Raw genomic sequence first — 23,500 nt, forward strand, 5'->3', positions numbered from 1 at the left:
TGCCTCTTGTTTAGCAACAATCAGCGTGGTTACTTAAAAGATACTACTACTTTTTTGAACAGGCTTTCGACCTGCAACATTAGTCCTACAGACTTACTAGTTACCATAGATGTAGTCAGTCTTTACCCCAGCATTCCACATGCTGACGCGCTTGACGCTCTGAGTTTTTATTTAAACTCGAGGGAAGTATTACTCCCCCCCAACAGAAGCGCTAGTTAGTTTAACCAACCTAGTTATTTTTATTTATTTTTTTTAACTTTGACCATTCCGCTGGTTCTTTTTGCGTTTATCGCTTTTTCTCTGGTCAAGTGTGACCGACAGAAACAGGTTGAATGGGGGTACAGATGGGGGGAAGACACTCTGAGAAAGTTACGGCTTGTCCGGGAGTCGAACTCGCTACCCCAGATCCGTGACGCGCACGGTTGTCCCCGACGCCGAAATAGCGTTCGAGGTACGCGGTGAGCTACTGGAGCTCCCCAACCGACCTAGTTCTAACTAGAAATTATTTTAGATTCCAAGATAAATACTATTTGCAAAACAGAGGCCTCAGCATGGGCTCTCCAGCCGCTGTGAACCTAGCCAATCTTTATATGTCCAAATATGAAGTAGATCATATCTTTAATAATAACCCGTTTGAGAAATGTGTCAAATCTTATATGCGCTATATTGACGATCTGTTTTTTATTTGGTCTGGTTCAGCATCTGATCTTTTTGCCTTCCTTGAGTACCTGAACACCTGTAGAAGAACGATAAAGTTTACATTGAAGTTTGATATGCATAATTTACCCTTCCTCGATGTTCTGATCAAGAAAGCCCCTAATGGCATCTCATTACACACAGAGGTTTTTAAAAAGGAGACAGACCGTAACTCGTTCTTGCATTATTCCAGTTATCACACCCCAGCCTTGAAGAACAGTCTTCCTTATAGCCAAATACTTCGTTATAAGAGAATATGTGATACTGACGAAAGATTTATTGCACAAGCAGAGGTCCTCCGTGGCAGTTTCCACGAGAGAGGCTACAGTGCCGATTTGACACTCAAAGCCCTGAACAAAACCAAACATATCGATAGGGCCATGTTGTTCACCCCCAGAAAGAAAGAAGATAAAACAGACAAAGTATCTTTTGTGTCTACTTACATCCCTATCACTAGAGACACACGGAGTATTGTCAATAAACATTGGCATATTCTGCAGTCCGACCCTCTTATAGGGACAGCGTTTCAGCATTCGCCTAACTATTTTTATAAGAGACAAGCAAATTTATCTAATCTCCTAGTCAAAACTGATTTGCCCTTAAAGAAACCTTCTCATTTTATGTCCAATATCCCAGCGCGAGGTGGAGACAGACACAAGTTGCTGTTGCAACGTGAATGTTATTATATATCCACCTGTTCAATTGCATCGAACCTAGAGGAATGAATGAAGAGAACGTTTTAACCTGTTTCCTCTAACCTCCTTACACCTACAGTGTTATTTCTGGTTTTATTAAAGTTGTTGTTTGTTGCTAAACAAGAGGCATGTTTCACAAGGATGCCCAATGTATAATTAGAAACTATTTAATTAAATACGTAAAGGGGCTAAATTAAGTTAAACAAATTTAAGAAAGAAATTTAATATCATCATTATTATCATTATTGTCATTACTATTATTATTATTATTATTATTATTATTATTATTATTATTATTATTATTATTATTATTATTATTATTATTATTATTATTATTATTATTATTATTATTATTATTATTATTATTATTATTATTATTATTATTATTATTATTATTATTATTATTATTATTATTATTATTATTATTATTATTATTATTATTATTATTATTATTATTATTATTATTATTATTATTATTATTATTATTATTATTATTATTATTATTATTATTATTATTATTATTATTATTATTATTATTATTATTATTATTATTATTATTATTATTATTATTATTATTATTATTATTATTGTTGTTATTACTCTGTTCTGTTCTATTGTTATTATTAATATGATTATATTTTCCTGCCTGTACCTCCCCTCCCCCTCCATGACACCTGAACTTCCCCACAGGGATTGAATAAAGGAACACTTCACTTCACTTGATGCCTTTATGCATTCATGGCAGTGAATTTCTATGCCTGATGATTGGCCTGTTGATGTGAAACAGGTGAGGTGCTGTGTATCAGTCATTATTACACATTGCTGAGTTCCACAGCTATAAACTATACGTTTGCCACAGAGCTTATGAAGTGTTCATAAAGGGGCTATAACTGATGACTTCTAGTTAATGTGAAGTGAGGGACTGTGTGTAATCAATACATATTTATGACTTTGAAGTCCAGCATAGAGCTTAATGAAACATGCATACAGCACCTTGAAAATTGTATAATGCAAATGCTTGTTTATGTTGTAGCTGTTTTAAAGATGTATATTATTTATGGGATGGTAGAACATGTTCAAGTACAATAATCCTGCACATTCATCAAGAACACAATTGTAAGTCCATTCAATATTTCTGAACATGAAAAACGTGCAAAAAAAACAGACTAGAGAATGAAGACTTGTGATGTCATCAAGATGTAGGTTGAATGTGAGCACCCAGTTTCAGTCTGTAAAACTGCTTTTTAAAATAAAGCTAGTTTAGGTTCAGAGTTGGTGAAATAGCTGTAAAATACAGCATGTTTGGTTATAGAAACACAAGTCTTCACAATTCATGGTTATGATCACTGATTCTTGCGACAAACCATGTCCTATAGGGAAAAACGGCTCTTTATGTAACAAATCAAGACAATTGAAATAAAAGACATGTTTAATCTAAAGGAACTGTGTATACCCACACAATTAGCTTCCTTAGCTAAGGTACAGTATACCTTCTGAACGGTATCCTTGCTGTCCATAGCTGTCCCTTAGTGACTTCCTTTAAGTGAGCCCCTTATAGTATATAAGGCCTTCTGTTCCTCTGAACAAAGGAGAGTGGTATAAAGGGAAACACTTGCAGAGAAGCAAGCTCATTTTGAAAGGTATAACTACCTAAAGTACATCAAAACTGTGAAACTATACCTGGAAATCACATTGTCCTCAGCAATAAATCAAAATGTTGAACTGCCCAAAAAGTGTTAAAAAGTCATAACTTAATTGAAATATAATAATTATCAATTAAAATAATTTGTCCTCATTGTCAGTCACCACTGTCAGATTTGTCTATAATCTATATCGGGAAATGACATGGGCAGCTGTACCTTGAGGACTGTTGACAGAGTCACCTGTGGAGCAACAATAACTTGGCCATGATGACAAGGTTCTTCTCATTAGCCTTTAATCGGCGTGGTTTATTCACATATTCATATGCACCATGAGACCTCCTCTCTATGTGAGAGCGACGGAGGAAGAGACAGAGGGGAAGGTAACAACTCCTTTTATACCTCTTACCTGACGTCAGCATCAATAGCTACGTCCCCTTGCGCCTATAGCGCCCTCTTGTGGAAACAGTTAAGCAGTTACATGCAATCGTATATAACACATAACCTCAACAAGGACCCTTTTGTACTTCCTGCTCATGATGATTGCAACAATACCATCATGGTTTGGAAGGTTTTATGTTTTCTGACATTTTAAATAAACAATATTGATATTACTTCAGTCACAGCTTAACAAGTCACCACCATCACTCCATTATGGCGAAAATTGTTAAGAATTATGAAATGAATGTGGACTTTTTAGTTAGACGTTCCAGACAGCTAGAAACAGCTAGAAAGTGTAGAGCACATGGTTGAGAAGGAAAAACATGGCATTTTGTCACCAGATGTCTGATGTCACCACCTTCTTTTGATGGTGGGGACATGTTTTGTCCCAGATCTCAATAATACAATATTACGTTATGTCTTACATCTGATGTTTACATCTGATGACATCACAGGTTTAAGTCTTTCTGGTTGAGAGAAATATATGTACCTACAGTATTATACAGTATGTGATTAATGATTACGATAATAGTAAATTAAATAGTACCTATTGTTATATACAATAATGGTGATGATGACAATAATGAGAACTACTCTTTAAGGAGACTGATACGGTAGGTAATTCATTAAAGAATTTGCAGCTGTATTGTAACATGTAATAATTATATGTAAATACTAAGTAGACAATCATGCATGCTTATTGGCAATTTAGCAGATTTGTGAATACTGGAGACTCATTTGGGCTATTAATTTAAATGACAATGGTTCACTTTTCAGATGTACAGTATATGAGGGCTTTATAGACTATATTATATTACTAATATATTACATTTCTATTGTACCTATTTACACTAGTAATTAAGTAATCTACTGGGTTACACCAACACAGTAATGTACTGTAAACTGATTACACTTGGTTACCTAAAGATTACTATGCCTATTCAATTGTCCAATTTACAGATGTTACTTGACATTATTATTGTCTACCTATGACATATGCATACCAGTATATACGTACAAACTAATTTAGGACACAATGGGACAAAAATAGTATGCAACACTCCTGTCATATACTGTCATACCTGAAATGTGACTTATTCACAATGTTGTCTACCACTCCTTTCAGACGTCATACTTTTCAATACACCTGCTATTGTACTGAAAGGGTGGGGTGGGTGGACATCGATTCATCATTTGGTTTTAGTATAAAAGTGAAGCCACTGACATCCAACATCATTCAGGAGCGTGTGTCTGGAACCAAAGTTGGACATTAGGATATTATCATTGGAGCCTTACCCAGCAGGTTAGTCTGTTATACTTTACTGTATCTGGTTTTAAATGTATACCTTTTAAATGTAATTCTTCTCTTCTATTGCTTCCGTCATTGTTGTATACGAATAATGTGTTTCTTATTCACTGTGTTTACTTCAAACACTTACATCATTTCTATTACAAAGTAAATTAGCATGGTAGTTCTCGACTATTAGTCGACATGATTATTCGACTAATAGTCACATGACTGTCAAGTAATTGATTTATTGATTTTTGCAATCATGCAATGGGAGCACTGTAAATCAAGTGCTTGCCAGATATGTGCTCATCATATTTCAGGAAATCAACATGAAAAAAACATAAACATGGCAACTTAGAAAATCTTGGTCAACTAAGAGCAAACTGACCAATTAATCAACTACTTTAAGAAGGGGCTGCCCTAATAATTACAAGTTCTGAGACTTATAGATTTGTATGATAAAGAAAGAAAGAAAGAAAGAAAGAAAGAAAGAAAGAAAGAAAGAAAGAAAGAAAGAAAGAAAGAAAGAAAGAAAGAAAGAAAGAAAGAAAGAAAGAAAGAAAGAAAGAAAGAAAGAAAGAAAGAAAGAAAGAAAGAAAGAAAGAAAGAAAGAAAGAAAGAAACATAATGTCACATTTTGGCTATTATTAGCCTCCACCATAAATCATATTAAAACAACCATTTCAGTGCTTAGACAATCTTCCACAATGACCTGTTATTTCATCAGCAACTCAGTTTCCTCTTGAGAGATGATGCTCATGCCTTATGTAATCACAGTAGAAGGCAGTGGGTGTGATATACAGTTAGGGTGACCACCAGGTGTCCCCCTTTTGGTTGTACTGTCCCACCATTTGACCAAATGTCCCGCGTCCCTCATATTGAGAGGATGTCCCTCTTTTCGAAGCCAAAATAAACATGCGTCTAAAAGCCCCTCCCTACAGACAGTAAACGTAGCAACCTGCCTCTTGTCCACACACATTGCTCTGATTGGTTATAGTACTTTAGCGTGCTGCTTGCCTGCTTGTGACGTGACTGAGACTGAGTCGTGACGCTACCTCATATCGCAAATCTGATTGGTAAAAAAAAACACAACAACATTACAAGCGAACTAGTTCAAGATGGAAAGCAGTAAAAAGAAACGGACCTGCAGTTACAACCAAGACTGGCAAACGACACATGACTGGGTGAGGCAGATGGCAGGCAATCCGCAGCAGGCTTTCTGTGTTTTGTGTCATAGTTCGTTTTCAATTGTGCATGGAGGAGAATACAACTTGAAGTGGACGTGAGTCTCACTTGAAAGTGGCTCACCAAAAAGAAACATCCAGATCTATGGATACGTTTCTGTTTAAACCAAACAATGATAGCCAGACGGACAAGGTCACTGCAGCTGAGATAACAAGTGTCTATCACACAGTACAACACTCCCATTCATACAGGTCAGCCGACTGTGGTAACCTTTAACCTTTGATTTAAATCTATTCGGTGAAGACCATGGCAGTTATTCTAATATAGAAACACAATTTATTTGTATTATTATTTTTGTATTATACTACACTGTTTTCCCTAGTTCTGTGTTAACAGGGAATATCAAACACAAGACATTCCTGTCAAGTGATGACGTTTGAATATTTAAAACAGATGTTAGGTGGTATTTAATTTGTATTTATTTTGATTTAACCTTTAACCTTTGATTTAAATCTATTCAGTGAAGACCATGGCAGTTATTCTAATACACATTTTTACATAATCTATCTGTCCCACTTTGTCCCACTTTGTCCCACCAAAATCGTACTGTTGTCCCACTTTGTCCCACCAAAATCTTACTGTTGTCCCACTTTTGGACTTTTTGCATCTGGTCACCCTATATACAGTATCATTCTTCCTCTGTTTGGTTGCTTACAGTACAACTATACTTGAAATCATGTTGATACATTGTGAATTATTGTATTCTCAATCAGTGCAAAATGTCAAGAAAATGGTTTTTATTGGGCACCCACATTACTAGGATTATAAGGTTTTAGTGTGAACATACTGAACTTAATAAAATATTTGCTTGATCATAATACAATAACTTTCAGAAGAATTTGTATATGTACATAAGATAATAAAAAAGGAATACAATTATTTTGAATACCAATTTATAGCATTCCAAGAGATTATCCTGTCGGTGATCTCCATTTGGACTTGGACCACAACACAATGCTTGAAGATTTTGGTTCAAACGTTCAATGTTGAAATATCACAATGACTATGAAATTAATTGGTGTGTTATTGTTCACACAAACCTTCTATTCGCTTGTTAAGTCTTTGACGCCACACGCATCGCGCGTATATTCATGTCCGGGGCCAAACGCTCCGCTTCGGACAGTGGGAGATACCAGGAGCACATACCCCAGACCGTTGTCTTATGACTCAAGTCTCGTAAAACAACAAGGGACACGGCACTAAGCCATGTTGAAAAGACGAGAGCCTCAGCCAACGCAGGAATCTTGGCCCCCGGAAACTGTTTATTCGAAGGACGATACGTCACGGCTTAACCACCGAATTGCATCATAAAGTCAGAGCCACATTCCTTGTCTATGGGGCAGCCCCAGATTTTACATCCCATTCATATCACCAAATGCACTGTATGTGCATTCTTAAAATGGGTAGCATTCCCCTTTAATCTTCTTCTATTAACAGCTGAAAGATTTGAAGTGGAAGTGACTTAGTCAGGTCTCAGTAAGAAACATGGTTACTGCAGCTATGGTGATAGTCAGTGATATAGAAGCTCTGAATAACAAGCACTATTGTACATTAATAACAGTGTGAACATGCAGTCACAATACATATTACTGAAAGAAAACAGTAATATCAAAGATCTGTCATTGGATTAGCTGTGTGCTGTATATATTATGTGTATTCTATAGATATGTACATGAAAACAATGTTCACTTCTCATTCATTAGGTACACCGGCAGCTGGATTCAAAATGGAGATGATGAGGGTTTACTCTATTGGTAAGTGTTTTACATGTGGACTCATGAATAATGTGACAGGTTTGTTTTCAATGGACTAACATCACTTTTCTTTTCCTAACATTTGCAGTCCTTGTGTTGATGGTCCACATAGTTCAAGCTTCAGCAACTACAGCAGCAGCCTCAACAATTACAACAGTCGCTCCAACAACTACAGCTGCTCAGACAACTACAACAGCAGCCCCAATAACTACAACAGTTGCTCCAGCATCTACAACAGTTGCTCCAACAACTACAAAAGTTGCTCCAACATCTATAACAGTTGCTCCGAAAACTACAACTGTACATCTGATAACTACAACAGTTGGTCCAACAACTACAATAGTTGGTCCAACATCTACAACAGTTGCTGCAACAACTACAACAGCACCTCTAACAACTACAACATTTGCTCCAAAATCTACAACAGTTTCTCCTAAAACTACAACTGTACCTCTGAAAATTACAACAGTTGCCCCAACAACTACAATAGTTGGTCTGACATCTACAACAGCAGCACCTCCAACAACTACAACAGTTGCTCCAACCTCTACAACAGTTGCTCCAACAACTACAACAGTTGCTCCGACAACTACAGCAGCACCTCCAACAACTACAACAGTTGCTCCAACCTCTACAACAGTTGCTCCAACATCTACAACAGTTGCTGGAACAACTACAACAGCACCTCCAACAACTACAACAGTTGCTCCAACAACTACAACATTTTCTCCAAAATCTACAACAGTTGCTCCTAAAACTACAACTGTACCTCTGACAACTACAGCAGTTGCCCAAACAACTACAATAGTTGGTCTGACATCTACAACAGCACCTCCAACAACTACAACAGTTGCTCCAACTGCAGCTCTGAAAACTACAGCAGTTGGTCCGACAATTACCACAGTTGCTCCAACAACTACAATAGTTGCTCCAACAACTACAACAGTTGCTCCAACCTCTACAACAGTTGCTCTGACAACTACAACTGTACATCTGACAACTACAACAGTTGGTCCAACAACTACAATAGTTGGTCCAACATCTACAACAGTTGCTCCAACCTCTACAACAGTACCTCCGACAACTACAACAGTTGGTCCGACAACTACAACACTCCCACTTACAACTACAACAGTTGATGCAACATCTACAACAGTTCCTCCGACAACTACAACAGGACCTATGGCAACTACAACAGTTGGTCTTACAACTAAAACAGTTTCTTCGACCACCACAACAGTACTTCCGACAACTACAACAGTTGCTCCAACATCTATAACAATTGCTCCAACAACTACAACAGTTGCTCCAACAACTACAACAGTTGCTCCAACATCTACAACAGTTGCTCCGACAACTACAACTGCACCTCTGACAACTACAGTAGTTGGTCCGACCACTACAACAGTTTCTCCGACCAAAACAACAGTACCTCCGACAACTTCAACAGTTGGTCCGACAACTACAACAGTACCACTGATAACTGCAACAGTTGGTCCAACAACTACAACAGTACCTCTGACAACTACAACAGTTGCAGCAACAATTTCAGCAGCAGCTACATCAGCAGGAACTACAACAACAGCAGGGTCTACAACCGTGATAGCATCTACAACAGTTGCAGCAGCCACAATAGCTCCAGTTGTAACAACTACAGAATCCACAGCAGCCCCTACAAGCAACGAGGGGTCTTTGGGTTTGGGATTCAGATTGATGCGCAACTTTTCAGATGATCTTTTGGATTCTACCACTGTGGCATACCAGGAACTGGCTGCAAATGTTATAACAGAGGTAAGCCGATATTACGACATAATATTTTGCGGTTTTATTTATTTACTGTATACAGCTAAGACCTGCAATGTAATAAGATAAATAAAGGTAACATATTCAGATCCAAGAATTATTTCAAATGTTCTACAGAAGGATATGCTAATACATATCCTTAACACATTGGCCGCCATGCATCTTTGGGCCCAGTCTGCCAGCGCTGTAAGCCTATGGAGATGTTTACCTTCTTTGCAGGGCTATAACTTTTTAAATATTATAGCTATATCGACATTACTATGGCCCATTCAACATCGGGTATCTATGTGGGAACGTTATATTTTTTCATTCATACATTGTCGTGTTAATACCGTCGTGAATATAAGTATGTTTTTAGAGTTTTCAGCAGTAATTCCTAAAACGCAAGTTATAGGCCCAGAGGCATATGATAGATTATCGATTGGCGTTTCTTTCCTATACACGCTATATTAAAAAATTCAAATGTATATGATCGGTATATATTATGCTTCATCATGCGTGAAGGAAAGGGGGGGGGGGGGGGCGTTTATAATTCCTTGATCGCCAGTAACGGCTTTATTTAGTATGGGTTGATACGTTGATCAGACTGATTCCAAACAAAGAAATGGACAAACGAGCTGAAAATAACGTTAGATTCCTCTTACCGTTCGCCGATGAGACTGGGGAATTTTTTTTCCAATTATTTGACATCGATCTGCTAGATCCATTTCCCATTTGTATGACGCAATAAACGCCGAAATCATATTGATTATTGCGTTTTGAAAGCAATCCCAATGCACTCGAGTGTGTATCTTGACCCACGTTACAATATATCTCTGGTGGAGGAATTTCCCAGATGCACCGAGCGCCACTTCCTGTTTGGCGTGGAGTGTAACTCGCCCGTAATCCACCATGGGGCGGTATTGAGGCGTTGCAATATCAGACCAGGGTCCAGCTGCGTCCCGGAGGGAGGCTGGATGAATTATGAATGCCATGGCGAAAAAATTTAATATTGATCCCAAAAACGAGTTCCCTCATTGTTGGTGCACAACGATTGGCGGGCAATAACGAGTATACTCGTTGTTGGCGCACAAAGTGGTAACAAATAATAAATGCTAAGAGACCTGTTACTTAACTTTTCAGTGGCCATCTCAGTAACATCTCTCTTTATGTCTCTCTCTTTCTCTCACCAAGGTCAACCAAGGTTACATGATCAAATATCCATCTACCTTTTTAAGGTCAAGGATCAATCAATTCTCGTAAGTGATGATTTATTCTAGGAATGTATTATTTAGAAAATATATTATAATATAGTTCGAATTAAAGCTACATCTTTAACATGCAAACAATAATGTATAGTAACAATGTTCAATAGAATATGCATACAGGATTATAGGATGACTTAATTTTTTTAAACCCTCCAAGCAAGATGAATATTTAGTGTTTTTTTCTTCTTTTCTCTTGTAACTAGACAAGGGTCTGTAGTTGTCGACATGACTTTGATCTTCCAAAACCAAAATGTGGTTCCTAATGCAGCCAGTGCAACTGAAGCACTGAAGACCTCACTGGCTGACGGCAGCACCAACCTCAATGTAGATACAAGCGATATTACCATATGTAAGTATCCAACTATTATTAATGCTTCAACCTACCCAAGTAAAAGGTTTGTATATATTCTATATCGATTTTTTGTGTGTGTATTAAAATATATTTCTACCATTTTCTGAGTGTATACTTGGAGTGCATTTTGGTAAATGTTATGTGCTATCATGTACTAATCCAATGCATATGTTCAGTATGATAATCGTTAATAAGCAAATGTAACCAACCAACCAACCAACAAAACCAAAGTAATAGTTTTGTGCAAGACCTCTATTGCAATTTTGAATCTGTTGAATCTGGAGGCAAATACTGTATGTTACAATAACTACTATTACTAGCCTGTGAAGTGATGTTGACACCAATGCAATTTCCTTCCAAGGATAACATCCTTTTCTTCTCTCTTACCACAGCTAATACAGCTACTACAACTATAACAATACCACGTACAACTACAACAGTTGGTCTGACAACTACAACAATACCACCGACAATTACAACAGTTGCTGCATCAACTACAACAGCTGTTCAGACAAGTACAACAGTTGCTCCGTCAACTACAACAATACCACTGACAACTACAACAGTTGCTGCAACAACTACAACAGTTGATCCAACATCTACAACAGTTGCTCCGACAACTACAACACTACCACTTACAACTACAACAGTTGATGCAACATCTACAACAGTTGCTCCGACAATTACAACAATACCACTTACAACTAAAACAGTTGGTCTGACAACTGCAACAGCTACTACGACAATGACAACACATGGTCCAACAACTACAACAGTTTCTCCGACCACCACAACAGTACTTCCAACAACTAGAACAGCACCTCCTACAACTACAACAGTTGCTCTAACATCTACAATAATTGTTCAAACAACTACAACAGTTGCTCCAACATCTATAACAGTTGCTCCAAGAACTACAACAGTTGCTCCAACATCTACAAAATTTTCTCCAACAACTACAACAGCACCTCCTACAACTACAACAGTTGCTCAAACATCTACAACAGTTGAGCCAACATCTATAATAGTTGCTCCAACAACTACAACAGTTGCTCCAATATCTACAACAGTTGCTCCGACAACTACAACTGCACCTCTGACAACTACAGCAGTTGGTCCGACAACTACAACAGTTTCTCCGACCACAACAACAGTACCTCCGACAACTACAGCAGTTGGTCCGACAACTACAACAGTACCACTGATAACTGCAACAGTTGGTCTAACAACTACAACAGTTGCTGCAACAACTACAACAGTTGCTCCAACATCTACAACAGTTGCTCCGACAACTAGAACACTACCACTTACAACTACAACAGTTGATGCAACATCTACAACAGTTGATCCGACAACTACAACAATACCACTTACAACTGCAACAGCTGCTCCGACAATGACACCACTTGGTCCAACAACTTCAACAGTTTCTGCAACAACTACAACAGGACCTACGGCAACTACAACAGTTGGTCTGACAACTACAACAGTTTCTCAGACAACTACAACAGCACCTCATACAACTACAACAGTTTCTCAAACATCTACACAATTTTCTCCAACAACTACAACAGCACCTCCTACAACTACAACAGTTGCTCAAACATCTACAACAGTTGATCCAACATCTATAATAGTTGCTCCAACAACTACAACAGTTGCTCCAATATCTACAACAGTTGCTCCGACAACTACAACTGCACCTCTGACAACTACAGCAGTTGGTCCGACAACTACAACAGTTTCTCCAACCACAATAACAGTACCTCCCACAACTACAGCAGCATCCACAACTTCAGCAGCAGCTACAACTTTAGCACCAGCTTCAACTTCAGCAGCAGCTACAACTTCAGCAGCAGCTACAACTTTAGCAGCAGCTACAACTTCAGCAGCAACCAAAAATTCAGCAGCAGGAGCTACAACAACAGCAGGATCTACAACTGTGATAGCATCTACAACAGTTGCAGCAGCCACAATAGCTCCAGTTGTAACAACTACAGAATCCACTGCAGCCCCTACAAGCAACGAGGGGTCTTTGGGTTTGGGATTCAGAATGACGCGCACCTTTTCAAATGACCTTTTGGATTCTACCACTGTAGCATACCAGCAACTGGCTGCAAATGTTACGACAGAGGTAAGCCGATATTATGACATACTATTTTGCGGTTTTATTTATTTACTGTATACAGCTAAGACCTGCAATGTAATAAGATAAATAAAGGTAACATATTCAGATACAAGAATTATTTAAAATGTTCTACAGAAGGATATGCTAATACATATCCTTAACAAATAAGAAATGCTAAGAGTAACATCTCTCTTTCTGTCTCTCTCTCTTTCTCTCACCAAGGTCAACCAAGGTTACAGGATCATATATCCATCTACATTTTTAAGGTCAAGGATCAATCAATTCTCGTAAGTGATGATTTATTCTAGGAATGTATTATTTAGAAAATATATTATAATATACTTTGAATTAAAGCTACATCTTTAACATGCAAAAAATTATGTATAGTAACAATGTTCAATAGAATAAGCATACAGGATTATAGGATGTCTCAACCCTTTCTTCTTTTCTTTTGTTACTAGACAAGGGTCTGTGGTTGTCGACATGACTTTGATCTTCCAAAACCAAACTGTGGTTCCTAATGCAGCCAGTGCAACTGAAGCACTGGAGAAGTCACAGGCTGATGGCAGCACCAACCTCGATGTAGATACAAGCTCAATTACCATATGTAAGTATCCAACTATTATTAATGCTTCAACCTACCCAAGTAAAAGTTTTTTATTATATACTGAAAGTTTTTTTTAGTGTATTAAAATATATGTCCACCCTTTTCTGAGTGCATTTTTGGTAAATTGTATGTGCTATCATGTACTAATCCAATGCATATGTGCAGTATGATAGTCGTTAATAAAACTGAGGTCTGTGCCAAACTCAAGTTGTACCTCAAAAGTGTAGTATTTCGTTAAGCAAATGTAACCAACCAACCAAAGTAATAGTTTTGTGCAAGACCTCTATTGCAATTTTGAATCTGTTGAATCTGGAGGTGAATCTGTTACAATAACTACTATTACTAGCCTGTGAAGTGATATGGACACATTGGACACCAATGCAATTTCCTTCCAAGGATAACATCCTTTTCTTCTCTCTTATCGCAGCTAATACAGCTACTACAACTACAAAAATACCACTTATGACTACAACAGTTGGTCCGACAACTACAACAATACCACCGACAATTACAACAGTTTCTGCAACAACTACAGCAGTTGGTCCATCAACTTCAGCACCAGCTACAACTCTAGCACCAGCTACAACTACATCACCAGCTACAACTACAGCACCAGCTACAACTTTAGCACCAGCTACAACTACAGCACCAGCTACAACTTTAGCACCAGCTACAACTACAGCACCAGCTACAACTTTAGCACCAGCTACAACTTTAGCACCAACCACAACTTTAGCACCAGCTACAACTTTAGCAGCAGCTACAACTTCAGCAGCAGCTACAACTTTAGCGCCAGCTACAACTAGAGCACCAGCTACAACTTTAGCACCAGGTACAACTTTAGCACCAGCCACAACTTTAGCACCAGCCACAACTTTAGCATCAGCTACAACTTTAGCACCAGCTACAACTTTAGCAGGAGCTACAACTTTAGCACCAGCTACAACTTTAGCACCAGCTACAACTTTAGCAGCCGCTACAACTTTAGCACCAGCTACAACTTTAGCACTAGCTACAACTTTAGCACCAGCTACAACTTTAGCACCAGCTACAACGTTAGCGCCAGCTACAACTTTAGCACCAGCTACAACTTTAGCACCAGCTACAACTTTAGCAGCAGCTACAACTTCAGCAGCAGCTACAACTTTAGTAGCAGCTACAACTTCAGCAGCAGCTACAACTTTAGCGCCAGCTACAACTTCAGCACCAGCTATAACTTTAGCGCCAGCTACAACTTTAGCACCAGCTACAACTTTAGCACCAGCTACAACTTTAGCACCAGCTACAACTTTAGCACCAGCTTCAACTTTAGCACCAGCTACGTTAGCGCCAGCTACAACTTTAGCACCAGCCACAACTTTAGCAGCAGCTACAACTTTAGCAGCAACTACAACTTTAGCACCAGCTTCAACTTTAGCACCAGCTACAACTTTAGCAGCAGCTACAACTTTAGCAGCAGCTACAACTACAGCACCAGCTACAACTTCAGCACCAGCTATAACTTTAGCAGCAGCTACAACTTTAGCAGCAGCTACAACTTTAGCAGCCGCTACAACTTTAGCTGCAGCTACAACTTTAGCACCAGCTACAACTTTAGCAGCAGCTACAACTTTAGCAGCAGCTACAACTTTAGCACCAGCTTCAACTTTAGCACCAGCTACGTTAGCGCCAGCTACAACTTTAGCACCAGCTACAACTTTAGCAGCCGCTACAACTTTAGCTGCAGCTACAACTTTAGCACCAGCCACAACTTTAGCACCAGCCACAACTTTAGCAGCAGCTACAACTTCAGCAGCAGCTACAACTTTAGCACCAGCTACAACTTTAGCAGCAGCTACAACTTTAGCAGCAGCTACAACTTTAGCACCAACTACAACTTTAGCAGCAGCTACAACTTTAGCAGCAGCTTCAACTTTAGCACCAGCTACAACTTTAGCACCGGCTACGTTAGCGCCAGCTACAACTTTAGCACCAGCCACAACTTTAGCAGCAGCTACAACTTTAGCAGCAGCTACAACTTTAGCACCAGCCACAACTTTAGCACCAGCTACAACTTTAGCAGCAGCTACAACTTTAGCACCAGCTACAACTTTAGCAGCAGCTATAACTTTAGCAGCAGCTACAACTTTAGCACCAGCTTCAACTTTAGCACCAGCTACGTTAGCGCCAGCTACAACTTTAGCACCAGCTACGTTAGCGCCAGCTACAACTTTAGCACCAGCCACAACTTTAGCAGCAGCTACAACTTTAGCAGCAGCTTCAACTTTAGCACCAGGTACAACTTTATCACCAGCCACAACTTTAGCACCAGCCACAACTTTAGCAGCAGCTACAACTTTAGCACCAGCTTCAACTTTAGCACCAGGTACAACTTTAGCACCAGCCACAACTTTAGCACCAGCCACAACTTTAGCACCAGCTACAACTTTAGCTGCAGCTACAACTTTAGCAGCAGCTACAACTTTAGCAGCAGCTACAACTTTAGCACCAGCTTCAACTTTAGCACCAGCTACGTTAGCGCCAGCTACAACTTTAGCACCAGCTACAACTTTAGCAGCCGCTACAACTTTAGCTGCAGCTACAACTTTAGCACCAGCCACAACTTTAGCACCAGCCACAACTTTAGCACCAGCTACAACTTTAGCAACAGCTTCAACTTTAGCACCAGGTACAACTTTAGCACCAGCCACAACTTTAGCACCAGCCACAACTTTAGCACCAGCTACAACTTTAGCACCAGCTACAACTTTAGCAGCCGCTACAACTTTAGCACCAGCTACAACTTTAGCACCAGCCACAACGTTTGCACCAGCCACAACTTTAGCAGCAGCTACAACTTTAGCAGCAGCTACAACATTTGCACCAGCCACAACGTTAGCGCCAGCTACAACTTTAGCGCCAGCTACAACTTTAGCAGCAGCTACAACTTTAGCACCAGCTACAACTTTAGCACCAGCTACAACTTTAGCACCAGCTACAACTTTAGCACTAGCTACAACTTTAGCACCAGCCACAACTTTAGTACCAGCTTCAACTTTAGCACCAGCCACAACTGTAGCACCAGCTGCAACTTTAGCACCAGCCACAACTGTAGCACCAGCCACAACCTCAGCAGCAGCAACATTAGCAGGAGCTACAACTGTGATAGCACCTACAACAGTTGCAGCAGCCACAATAGCTCCAGTTGTAACAACTACAGAATCCACAGCAGCCCCTACAAGCAACGAGGGGTCTTTGGGTTTGGGATTCAGAATGATGCGCACTTTTTCAAATGACTTTTTGGATTCTACCACTGTGGCATACCAGGAACTGGCTGCAAATGTTACGACAGAGGTAAGTCTATGATTATGACATTGTCTTTTTAGGTTTTATTTATTTATACAGCTAAACCTGCAGTGTAATAAGATAAATATTTCACGTAACATATTCAAATACAATAATTATTTCAAATTGTTTACATACAAATAAGCTGAAATGCTAAGAGACCTGTTACTAAACTTTTCAGTGGCCATCTCAGTAACATCTCTCTATCTGTCTCTCTTTCTCTCCTCAAGGTCAACCAAGGTTACAGGATCATATATCCATCTACCTTTTTAAGGTCAAGGATCAATCAATTCTCGTAAGTGAGTTTGGATTTTGTGTGTAAGCTTACTTTGAATAGACCGAAAATTGAAAAAAGACAGAAAATAAACTATTCATCATCATCATCATCATCATCATCATCATCATCATCATCATCATCATCATCATGATTCATTCTAGGAATTTATTATTTAGGAAATATATTATAATATACTTAAAAGCTACATCTTTAATGTGCAATAAATACTGTATTCTAACAATGGCCAATAAAAAGGATTATAGGGATGTCCTAAATCTATTGTGTTCAAAGGACTTCATTTATTTAAACCCTCCAAACAAGGCTAATATTTTGTTATTTCTTCTTCTTTCCTTTTGTTACTAGACAAGGGTCTGTGGTTGTCAACATGACATTAATCTTCAAAAATCAAATTGTGGTTCCTGATGCAGCCAGTGCAACTGAAGCACTGGAGAAGTCACTGGCTGATGGCATCACCAACCTCAATGTAGAGACAAGCTCTATTACCATATGTAAGTATGTTTCAACCTACCCAAGTCAAACGTTCCATATATTGTTCCAAGTATATTTTTTGTATATTAAGTGTGTTGAAATAATATTTCTACCCTTACGTACTTTTATGAGAGTATACTTGCAATGCATTTATGGTACTTCTTATGTCCTATCATGTACTAATTCAAAGCATATGTTTAGTATGATACTCTAGTCATCAATATGCTATAAGTGTACTCTAACTACACTTCAAAACTCAAATGTCGAAATATCGAATTGTATTAAGCAAAAGTAACAAACCTACCACCAAGTAACCATTCTGTGCAAGACTTCTATTGCAATTTTGAATCTGTCGATTCTGCAGGTGAATCTGTTTCAATGACTACTATTACTAACCATTGCTTTGAAGTGATGTTGACATCAATGCAATTATTCTCTTTTATTGCAGCTAATACAGCTACCACAACTACCACAGCTACCCCAACTACTTCAGGAGCCCAGACTCTGAAAATTACTGTGAGAAACGGAGTTTGGCTACCCATATTCCTAACCATCCTCGCAAGACTGTTTCATTGTCTATAAACCCTGATATATTGCTGTGTGAGCAAATGGACATATTGACTATTGACTATAGTAAAGGAGATGGCCTCACAGAGATACCATCAGTCATCACTGGACCTTGGGGATACTTTTAAACACGATGAATGTTGAATGTTAACCAAATAAATATGATACAAATCCAGTGGACAAAGTATTTTAAATTAACATGGATAGCAATATTACTTATGTATACTGTATAGATACATGACTGACCAGGATTTATGTAGTGTTTACATAACCACACCCCGTACATGGACTTCCAGCTATTTTATTTTATACCTTTAGTTTCATATACTGCTGTCAACTTAATGGATTATTGTAAGAAGTGATAACCTTGAAAGTAAAAACAACTAGTTCTGTAATTAACCACTTAATTGTACCCATGAAGTGCCTGGATGTACTGTGTACACTTAATATATTTGCTAAAAGAATGACAATTCAATTGTAATACTTTAAAGAGTGGACTTTTAAGAGTTCTATACACTACATAGACTGCCTGTATTAATATTATCAAAAGTGCACTTTCCATCAATTTTTTATTTATTCATTTAAATTATTGCCAATTATTTGTTTTAATATTATTAATTACACACATGTATTTTACCCTATCCCTCTCTTTACTTTCCCCCCCATTAATATATATATATATATATATATATATATATATATATATATATATATATATATATATATATATATATATATATATATATATATATATATATATATATATATATATAGGATTATCGCGTAATTACACAGCAAATGATCGCGTTATGAAAATTAACTGAAAAATGTATTACAAAAAAATAAATATATATATTTTCTTTTTTTATAATTTTTTTTTATCTCATTCAATCCATAAGAACGTAGAATACACATTTACAGACTTTTTTAATATGGTCCATTTGCATGTTCTTGGTATCTGATTCTAGGGATCTCAGGGAATGTATTCCCAGTGTCAGAAATACTGTGTCTGTTACTAGGCTTGAGTAAATTGTAATGAACCAAATGAGAATATCAATAAAAATGTTTTTTATCTTTGACTGTGAATAACACTATGCTCAAATTGACCAGACCTGAAAAATCTAAGCAAATGAATAGATGGAAGATGATTAAACAGAAGGTTTTGTAGATACAGTACTGAATTCTGCCATCCAATTTGAAATATGATTATAGAATATCAGGCATAAAATGGTTATGCGATTAAAATGCGATTAATTAATTACAAATCCTGTAATTAATTAGATAAAAAATCGCCTGACAGCACTAATATATATATATATTTTTTTTTATAAATAATTTCTCTAAACTTGTTTTCTTTGATCTTCTACAGTGTAAGTTGCTACCTCTGGTATAATGCAGTATTTATTGACTATATGTTTTGTTGTCTTGACATTTTGTAAAAAACGTTTGAATGTTTTGATCAATGCAATAAAATACATTCATGATTCATTACTCTATGATTTGATTTGATATTTTTATTTTCGTGTCTTACATACAGATGTATGCCCAGCCCATATGGGCTTACAAGACACATAACAATAAGTATATAATAATATACTTTACCAATTACTTAACAAATGACATAGACCAAGATGGCCATAAAAAAATACAAGAAAATACAATAAAACGTAATATAACACAAGCTGTACTCAATGTAAATAAACAGAAAAACAAGGTGAATTCAAATACAATTATATAGGATACAGTGTGTTTTGTCTCAGGTGCCATGCCTTCTCCAAAAATCCTGCAAAACCGAAGATGTCCTCCCCAAAAAAACAACTCAACATACAACTCTCAGACTGCCAAAATAAATCTGGGTTTACAATTTGAATTTTTCAAATAAAGCCCTCCTCAAAGTGGTGTACAAAGGGCAATAAAAAACAAAATGATATTCATCCTCCACCACTCCCAGATCACACAGAACACACAACCGCTCCTCCTCAGGTTTACCCTGGAATCTACCCACTTCCACCGCCAATGGCAGGGTGCCAGACCTCAACTGGGCACACAGAGACCTCCGTCTTCTCTTTAAGTTTAACATTACATAAGGTTCAGTAAAATACTCATTTTTAATTGCAACATATTTTCTAAGTTTAGGTTTTTTCCAAATCTCCACCTTCCACTTATCCTGATGGATTGTTGATAATTTTGTTTTAATTATGTGAACCTTACACTGCAAATTGTTCATAAAAATCATACTCAAGTCAGTATATGATATGAATGAATGAATGAATGAATAAATGAATTAATGAACACTTTATTTAACAGATTGCAGGTACAATACAGTACGGCTCAATACACACAATTGTTAAGGGGATGCAGACCAGAGAAAGACATTTGTCTTGTTTACATCAGGGTCCCCCATTTTCAATTCATATTGACATTTATGACATACAGAACATACATGACATTTATGGCATGGGGACATACAGGTATTTAGTACTGATACATTTGTGACATAAACTGTATTCAAATATACAGTACTGTTACCTATTACGAACGGGGTAAGTGACTTCCAAGTTGTCGAAGAAGAACGAGACGGAGATATGTTAACTCTTCCAAAACAGGTGTACTGTTTATTAACAGGGATAAGAGTATAGTGCAAGTACAGTGATAAAGACTTTAGATCTGTGCTTGTTCCATCTGTATCTTGTCCGTAGTTTAGATTAAGCTCTAGCAAATGACAAAGGATAGAGCAAACGTTAAATAGGCACATACCCAACATTCCACGCTGTCAATAAGTGACAGCAGTCTGACAACCAATGACAGCACCCAGGTGTGACAGACAATTAGTGATGACAGCAATCAGTGGTGACGTACAAGGTGAACCCATAACAACAGGAGTGACCCAGGTAGACAGTAGGATACTATCCTAAGGAGGATAGTCTCCCTAACGTTACAGTATCCCCCCCCCCCGACGAACGGCACCTGACGTTCACCTAGGGGCCTCGGGATGCAGCCGCCGGAAATCATCGATCAGGCTGGGGTCTAACAAGTCCCGTTGAGGCACCCAAGAACGCTCTTCTACCCCGTACCCCTCCCAATCCACCAAGAACTGAAACCCCCTACCCCTCCGCCTACAACTCAGGATTCTCCGCACCGTATAGACAGGCTGACCGTCAATAATGCGGGGCGGAGGAACCACAGGGAGTGGCGGGGACAAGGGCGATGAGAGGAATGGCTTCAACAGGGACACATGAAACGTCGGATGGACCCTCATAGAGGCCGGAAGGCGTAGCCTGTAAGCCATAGGATTCACCCGACGCACCACTTTAAAGGGCCCTATAAAGCGAGGAGCCAGCTTCCTGGACTCCACCCGGAGAGGGAGATCACGAGTGGAAAGCCAAACCTGCTGTCCCGGACGGAAAACCGGAGCCGGACGACGATTGCGGTTAGCTTGCCGCTGAGCCTTAACCGAGGCCTTCTGCAGCGCCGTCCACACTCTGTGCCACGTCCTGTGACAACGAGCCACATGTGCCTGGGCCGACGGCACCTCCACCTCCTGCTCCTGTTCAGGAAACAGAGGAGGTTGAAAACCATATTGACACTGAAAGGGAGACATACCAGTAGAGGAGGAGAGGAGGGTATTATGCGCATACTCAGCCCAGGCCAACCTCCTACTCCACGTCGCCGGACTCCCAGCAACGTAGCACCTCAGAACGCCCTCCAGATCCTGGTTGACACGCTCCGTCTGCCCGTTCGTCTGCGGATGGAACCCAGACGACAGGCTGACGGAGGCGCCTAGACCGGCGGCGAACGCCTTCCAGAAACTGGAGGCGAACTGAGGACCCCGGTCGGACACAATATCCACTGGAAGCCCATGAACCCGAAAGACGTGCTGCACCACTAGGTCAGCCATCTCCCGAGCCGAGGGGAGCTTGGGGAGGGGAATGAAGTGAGCCGCCTTGGAGAACCGGTCCACCACCACCAGGATGGCAGTGAACCCATCCGATAGGAGAAGGCCGGAAATAAAATCCAGGGATATGTGCGACCAGGGACACTTGGGAATAGGAAGCGGTCGGAGGAGACCCGCCGGCGCACGGCGAGAGGTCTTACTGCGCACGCACACCGGACAGGCCGCCACAAAGGAGCGTGTATCCCCCCCCTCTGTCGGTCACCAAAACCTCCTATGGATAAACTCCAGGGTTCTGGTGGCCCCAGGGTGGCCGGTGAGAGAGGATGTATGTGCCCACTGCAGCAGGTGCGAGCGTGCCGCCTTGGGCACATACATCCGACCCGGAGGACCCCCACCGGGATCGGGTTCCCGTGCCTGAGCCGACCTCACCACCCTATCTATGCCCCATGACACGGGTGCCAAAATCAAGGCCTGTGGAATAATAGGGTGGGGCTTCTCCTCTCGACCCGGAAGATCAAACTGACGTGACAGGGCGTCAGGCTTGACGTTCTTGGAACCGGGTCGATAGGAGATGGAAAATCGAAATCGAGTGAAGAATAACGCCCACCTGGCCTGGCGAGCGTTAAGGCGTTTAGCCCCTTGGATGTAAGCCAAGTTCTTATGGTCAGTCCAAACAATGAAAGGATGTGCCGCACCCTCTAACCAATGTCTCCATTCCTCCAATGCCAATTTGATTGCCAACAACTCCCGATTACCCACGTCATAGTTACGCTCGGCCGGAGACAGCCAGCGCGAAAAGAAGGCACAAGGATGCACCTTACCGTCATTTAAACATCTCTGCGAGATTACCCCTCCCACCGCGGTGTCAGAGGCATCCAATCCACCTCCACAATGAACGGAGCCTCTGTGTCGTGACGGATCAGTACAGGGGCGGAGGTAAATCGACGTTTGAGGTCGCAGAAGGCCGACTCTGCCCTAGGCGACCATTCAAAGCCAGGGAGAGAGGACTTAGTGAGAGCTGTTAATGGATTGACTAAGGCGCTAAAATT

At 39.5% G+C, this 23,500-nt stretch overlaps 1 long non-coding RNA gene across 1 annotated transcript; it reads left to right on the forward strand.

The window, feature by feature from the left end:
- The first annotated feature begins 17,020 nt into the window (after positions 1-17,020).
- Positions 17,021-19,124, forward strand: LOC311232485. The gene is made up of 4 exons (XR_014619958.1): positions 17,021-17,232; positions 17,454-17,518; positions 17,864-18,009; positions 18,438-19,124. It is a non-coding gene; the product is annotated as an uncharacterized lncRNA (long non-coding RNA).
- Positions 19,125-23,500: the final 4,376 nt, after the last annotated feature.

Source organism: Notolepis coatsorum, assembly GCF_963971535.1.
Source record: "Notolepis coatsorum genome assembly, chromosome: 7".
Taxonomy (NCBI): domain Eukaryota; kingdom Metazoa; phylum Chordata; class Actinopteri; order Aulopiformes; family Paralepididae; genus Notolepis; species Notolepis coatsorum.